The sequence below is a fragment of the Pseudophryne corroboree genome, chromosome 1 (assembly GCF_028390025.1).
Source record: "Pseudophryne corroboree isolate aPseCor3 chromosome 1, aPseCor3.hap2, whole genome shotgun sequence".
Lineage (NCBI taxonomy): Eukaryota > Metazoa > Chordata > Amphibia > Anura > Myobatrachidae > Pseudophryne > Pseudophryne corroboree.
The window spans coordinates 527,541,113-527,548,419 of record NC_086444.1 but is presented as its reverse complement, the minus strand read 5'-3'; the positions used below and the strand labels follow the sequence as shown (position 1 = coordinate 527,548,419).

Sequence of the window (7,307 nt, the reverse complement as noted above, 5' to 3'; positions counted from 1 at the left end):
GTCAACGTTTCGGCCCACAGCAGGGGCCTTTGTCAAGACAGGTCGAAGTGACAACCTCACAACATGAAGTACATCCCCTGTCTTGTAAGATGAACATTGATGTACTAATAAGCTCATTTTTATCTTCTGAATTTGGTGAGTGGCCTCTCCTGACCTTAACGGTCAGAAATTCTATATATGTGGTATATATGTGGTATACATACTGTTACCTTAGTGGAGCACCCCACCGATGGATTGGTCAGGATGCGAGTGCGGATTGACGAATATTATATAATATATCTTTATCATCCATCTGCAAGTGCCTGAAGTTTAATCCTCATTATTTCCTATGGTGATGCCTGTTGAGCCATCTCACGACAACTGAACAAAGCTGAAAGTCCCGGTGTGAGCTCACATAGAGGTTCCTGGATATATCCAAATGATACAATTCACTGTTTGCAAGTCTACATATTGTGCAAAAAGATCCAGCCGCCAGCTTACTGCGTCCACCCTGGGACCTTTATGTGAGCTCACACCAGGACTTTCAGCTTTGTTCAGAGGCACAATCATATAGTTGACTTTGCTTGGAGCTGTAATTCAAATGGAACCTCACTAAGGATCACCTGCCTACAGACTGGTACCGAAAATAGGATTCCTCAGTATTAACTTATTTGGATCATTACCAATTATGTGCAGTATTAGAACTCTAGTCCACCCATCCAGTTTAAGCTTTAATAATTATGCACATAACAGTATACATAATTAAAAGTGCATTAAAAACTGGTGTTTTTTTCAGGGCATTTATTGAGTTATTTTTTATCTTTTTACTTGATTAACATCTTTTAAATACACACTTATATGTTTTGTAATGTGTGATTCTTTGTTGGTTATTAAACATCATTTATTCACATATCTTTATTATATTTTCTGCCATTCCAATATGGTTTATTTTTATTTTTTTAACATGTACAGTGGCTCACACTGTTGTTTTTGCCAAAAAGAAGTCACAAATTCAGGATCTTTAGAAGGCTTGTTGATGCTTCAGAACCGTATGGACTTATTTATGCACATCTGGTTTCATTAAGTCTCAACAAGATCTCAAGATCCTGACCCGAAACATAATTGCTGGCATTTGCCTAGTAGTAGCAGGTTTTAATTTTCAATAAACAAATAAGAAATTGTCAATTGATGGGGACATGTATGAAGCAGTGATAAGAGTGGAGAAGAGGACCAGTGGAGAAGTTGCCCATGGCAACCAATCAGCTTTGATGTGGCATTTATCTAGTACATTCTATAAAAATAGAAGAAGCAACCATGGGCAACTTTTCCAGTGGCAAACTTCTCAATTCTTTTCACTGCTTCATACACCAACCCCATAGTGTTTCAGAATAATTTTCATGTGGCTCATGGCCTTGACTGGCTTCTTCACTATGTGAACACATTTCTACTGATGCATTCATGGCAGATTGGTATGGTACTAAACTGAAGTGATTTAGGTCATTATTTTTCTAGAATCTCTTTAATTCTTCAGATACTAATGAATTTACTTCAACACATTTGTTCAGGCATCTCATGTCTTGAGAATATAGCTCTAGAAAATAGCAATACTGTAACTTTCTCAGCCAACTTGTGAATTTCAGCCACAAATCACAAACATGACCTGTTAAGTTCATAGTAAATTGCAAGCATATTGTTACTACAGAAACACTAACGTTAGTGGTCTGAGACCAATAGGAATTTTGGTCCTTAAGCATACTGCTGGAATTTCTATACTCCTCAGAACTTATGACATACTTGTCTACCTTCCCAGAGAGGTCTGGGAATATTGGGAAAACTTCTAGTACCCTGGGAGAGTAGGCAAAATCACAGACTCGTGAGGAGACACCAAACTGTACATGCAGATGTACATGGCAGAACAAAGGAACAATAGTGGCGGCATGGAAGTGGCATTGGGGTGGTTTGAATTAGAGACGCTGTGCGGCCATACTGTGATCTATATGGAGGGCAATAACACAGGCTGCTACACTTTGAGAAAAGGGAAGGAATAGGCAAAAAAATAAATTGCCACTCTACTGTGTAAAGGGGAAACTGTCTGCTATTTTGAAAAGAGGCTGCTACATTGTGGGGACAATAGTTGTAATATTTAATATATTGTATTGCTAGTGGCTGGGTATACTGTTTTGGCAGCACAAAATATTTTGGCTACTCTCCAATTATTTTGTGATGGTAAGTGGAGATCCTGAGGAGCTGCTGAGCCGCACATGTGTGAGTGCACATACACTTCATGACAGAAGATGTGAACACTCGCAACAACATAAACTCACCACTGTGGAACATCAGAACCAGGTGTGTCCCCAGTCCCAGGACCAGCTATTAGGTAATTCTCCAGAAAGTGGATATAAGGTCCTGTGCATCACAAGCTTCATTTTTCCCCCCCTTTTTAACTGGTCTGTTAAGAAGTTGTTGTTATATAAACACTTAATTGCTTAGTAGCAGTGCCTTATCCCAGGGACGTGCAGTCAGGGGAGGCAGTGCCTCCCCTGTCATTAATGAGTAAAACAATACAAAGAAGATACTTATGACACATAAGTATCTTCTTTATTATTTTACCTATCATTATATCTGTTAAAATCAGTTTGGGAGGCACCGATCGTGGTGCCTCCCGTAGTGATTGGGAAAGGTATGGGGAGCGGGGGGCGGGCGCAGGCGGGGCCTAGCAATGGGCTGGAAAAGCCCATTGAAATAACATGGGAAAGCGGCACCATTAGTGGTGCCGCTTTCCTACAGGGACGTGCTTTCAACCTATGAAAGCACGTCCCTGTGAGTGAAGCCACAGTGATTGGACAGCGGATCAGTCACTGGATCCGCTGTCAATCACTGTGTGGGCATCGGTACCAGCGAAAGTGCGGGAGGCGGAGGTGCGGCGGGCCGGGCGGCGGAGGTGCTGGCGGCGGAGAGGCGGGCGGCGGCTTTCAGGCTCCTTGTGCAGAGTTTGGCAGCGGAAGCGGTACCCATTTCAAAAATGGCGCCTCAGCGTCATTTTTGAAATTCAAGATGGCCGCCGCGAGCCAATCATGGCTCGCCGCGTCATCGCCCCGCCCCCTCCCGCTGACTTATATAAGTCAGCGCGAGGCAGCGGCTATCAGTCCGACGGCGGAGGAGGAGCGGAGAAGAGCTCCTACAGACTGAAGACGCCGTGGAAGTCCTGGAGGGGCGGCGGCTATGCAAAGGAGCTTAGCAGCCGCCGCCCACCAGGTGAAGATGCTGGAAGTCCTGGGAAGGCGGCGGCCATGCAAAAGAGCTTAAAGGCCGCCACCTCCCAGGTGAAGACGTCGTGGAAGTCCTGGATGGGCGGCGGCTATGCAAAAGAGCTTAGCAGCCGCCGCCCACCAGGTGAAGACGCCGGAGGAAGAAGACCCCAGAAGCCCTGGGGAGGTGGCGCCCCCCCCCAGGTGAAGACGCCGGAAGCCCTGGGAAGGCGGCAGCCATGCAAAAGAGCTTAAAGGCCGCCGCCCCCAGGTGAAGACCCAGTTTAATAAAGGATTTTTTAAAGAATGTGTCGTGTTTTTTTTTTTAAATATTTTCTTTAAAGGTGGACTACAGGTGCCAGCGGGCCCTTTATGTCCGGGCATGCTGGCACTTGTGGTTCTCCAAGTGCCAGCATGCTGGGGCAGGCTTGCTGGGACCTGTAGGCCACCTGTAAAGAACAATATTACTATTCTTTGCAGGTGGACTACAGGTGCCAGCGGGCCCTTCATGTCCGGGCATGCTGGCACTTGTGGTTCTCCAAGTGCCAGCATGCTGGGGCAGGCTTGCTGGGACCTGTAGGCCACCTGTAAAGAACAATATTACTATTCTTTGCAGGTGGACTACAGGTGCCAGCGGGCCCTTTATGTCCGGGCATGCTGGCACTTGTGGTTCTCCAAGTGCCAGCATGCTGGGGCAGGCTTGCTGGGACCTGTAGGCCACCTGTAAAGAACAATATTACTATTCTTTGCAGGTGGACTACAGGTGCCAGCGGGCCCTTTATGTTCGGGCATGCTGGCACTTGTGGTTCTCCAAGTGCCAGCATGCTGGGGCAGGCTTGCTGTGATCTGTAGGCCATCTGTAAAGAACAGTATTAGCATACAATGAACCCCGCACCCACCGCCACCAGGGGTGCGGGGCATAGCACTGGGCTATCAGCCCAGTGCTGGTTGTTGCTCGGGAGGGGGGACCCCATTTTGATTTTTGGGGGGCCCCACTTTCCGAGGAATTCCAGCCCTGGGCTGACTGCTTTGGGGGGTGTTTAATGGCATGGCAGGGGGACCCCACACTGAGTGTCTCCCCTGCTATTGCATTATCTCCCCTGGCTGGTTCTGCCTGGTGCTGGTTTTAGTGGTGTGGGGGGGACTGCACTTTTTTTTTTTTTTTCGGTGGGGGGGGGGGGGGGGGGGGGGGTTTAGCTGCAGTGCCTCCCCAGGCCCTGACCTCACCGCACGTCACTGCCTTATCCTATAACTTAAGGCCCACTAGAGTCTTGGTATTTTGGAGAAGTAGGTGGTTTGAATTTGTGTAGCTGTCCTATGCATCACAGAGAATCTCCCTATTGTTCTCTCTACTATATGGCAAATGAAGCTAATAATACATACAGGTATCAGCTGTAGGATGCACAGAGTACAATTATGAACAAATACAATAAAAAGTGAAGTCGAATGACAAAGGAAATTACAGTAATTACAATGAAAGTGTACTTTTCTGTGTATATGGACTATTGTAAAGTGTTATTACTTTAAGATTTGCACAAAATGTTATATTGTACTACACCACCAATTTATAATGTTGTGAATGAGTGCAACATATGAAAAGTAGCAGGGCTTGTTTATAATTCTAATGGAATGGGGAACATTGGCACAAAACAGGCATATAAAGTCCTAGCTAATCTATAATTACTACGTAATCTTGCTACATTCCCTTCAACATTATACAACCTCCAGTGGTGTGCCACCCATAATAAACGGCCTCTGATGACATGCTGCGCACACTACCAGAAGTGCCACCTGGCGGTGCTGGACATTCCTCTGTAAGGGACACACACCCTCAGCAACACACATATTCCCCAAAATAATTTTGCATAAAATATGCAAATATGACATTATAAGCACCTTATTTTATTACAAGTACTAGAACATAAACATTAATTTATGCTTATACCAACAATACATAGTTAGAATCCAATATACCAGCACTAAAGAAAACGTCCAAACAGCAGCAAACATAAAACAAAGTTTAATTAGAAACAGGTTATTTAAAACAAATCAAATAGAACCCAAAACAGCCCAATCCACATGAAGTACATGAAAAAACCTTACATAATTCTGTCAGCATTCCCAGGAGAAGTACATTTTGGAGATAACTTTGTGCATGGAAGAGAATACAATATCAAAAAGAAGAGGGGGGAGGGGGGCAAAAAAAAAAAAAAAAGGGGATTCCATAATAAAATGTAACAAAAGGCTTATGGAGTGACAAATGCTGAAAAATATCCAATTGTATCAGTACACATTATCTACTATGTATACAGAGCTGTGAGGATTTATTTTGTAATGAGTAGAGAGCAACAAAGTATCATCCAAGCAAAATCAGAAAGAAGTTACACAAAAGCAACAATACTAGTGCCTGTCTCTCATGTAGCTGTCAGAGACGCTGCCCTGTGTAACAGCTGATCTCCTCTACCATTCCCCACCTAAGTAGGAGGAGTACAGAGTACAGGGTTATTCCTAATTGTGAAGAACTTTTGTAGGTAGGTAGGTGTATAGCAACATCATTATCGCCAATATATATATACATTTAAAAGAAGTTCTCAGTTGTCAAAACAGAAACATTCACTTCCTGCCCACACACAACATGGCGGCTCCGGTGCTGCGGCAGCTCCACCTGCCTGTTCTGCCCAGGTCCTTATGTGTGGGAACAGTAAATAAACGCACACCCACCAACGGGCACTCACCTACCGGCCTGCAGACACCTGCCAGCCCGCACACACTCACATGCACAGCAGCCTGGCCACTATAGGTAACTGCAGAGTCCCCTCCCTCAGGCAGGCACATACAGAGTACATGGGGGGTGGCAGGGCTCTGTATACCGAGTCCGTGGTTACACGCTCCCCGGTGTTACGGTGAGCACACACTCACCTGGCCGCTCTCTGTGCACAGGTAACAGCGCTCGTACTCGTCCCGGTCCTGGCAACAAGTCAGTGGCGTCGCTGCTTTCTCTGCTACTCCGGCTGTCTCGGCTGAGGTTGATGACGTCGTGACCGTGACGTCAGAGTATCTAGGATTACGGAGAGTTAAGTGTGCATGGGGGAGTGCGCGTTCCCGACGCCTCAGCTGTCTACACTGGGAGCGCGCCGGGCCATTGTGCGCGCTGTTACTGTACAAGTCTGAGCCTGAGGCACACTGCCCCACACAGGTTGGGGGGCTGCACTGCATCGGGTACCCCGGTGTAGTATACAGAGCGCCTCCTCCAACTCCCCAATAAGGAACTATAGCCATATCCGCAGCAGGCTCACACGTACTACAGCTCAAGTATTGTCATTCATCTTTTGTAAACTGGATTCATTAAACTGTACAATAATCCAGACTATTTATAAATTATGTTGTTTAATATCATAGGTGGAGAGCCTGAGGGTTCAAATATAATTTAGCAGGAATTAGTGTCTCAAAATCCTACAGATTAACACAAAAAAAATAATTTCAGAGTGTTCCTATTTTGTTGGTAGATGTATAGGCAGTATCAAACATTTAAATAATATAAATAAGTGGTCAGTAAAAGGATAAACAAAGCGTAATAAATAAATAAATACACACATAATAGAACCAGCAGGAGATAACAAGATTTATGGTAAGAATTTACCGTTGTTAAATCTCTTTCTGCGAGGTACACTGGGCTCAATGACATTGGGGTGTAGAGTAGGATCTTGATCCAAGGCACCAACAGGCTCAAAGCTTTGACCTTCTTGCACAGGAGCTCAGTTTTTGTTAACCAGTCCAATGCAGTAGCAGGCAAAAGAGACAACAACTGTTAGTAGCCACATACACCACATTCTCACGACAGGAGAAAGTGTCAGCGGCTCATGCCATACCAACCCAAAGAAGTGTCAAAGTCAAAAAATATTGCAGTACATACGCATGGTATGGGTATTTCTCTAACGTCCTAAGTGGATGCTGGGAACTCCGTAAGGACCATGGGGGATAGCGGCTCCGCAGGAGACTGGGCACAACTAAAGAAAGCTTTAGGACTACCTGGTGTGCACTGGCTCCTCCCTCTATGACCCTCCTCCAGACCTCAGTTAG

General features: G+C 45.4%; 1 protein-coding gene across 1 annotated transcript in view; it reads right to left on the bottom strand.

Moving 5' to 3' along the window:
- Nucleotides 1-6,357, bottom strand: part of KDM4C (lysine demethylase 4C) — a 961,089-nt gene extending 954,732 nt beyond the window's left edge. Inside the window, exon 1 of the mRNA XM_063913998.1 lies at nucleotides 6,147-6,357. The gene's annotated coding sequence lies outside the window, so the exon portion shown is untranslated. The remainder of the gene's footprint in view (nucleotides 1-6,146) is intronic.
- Nucleotides 6,358-7,307: the final 950 nt, after the last annotated feature.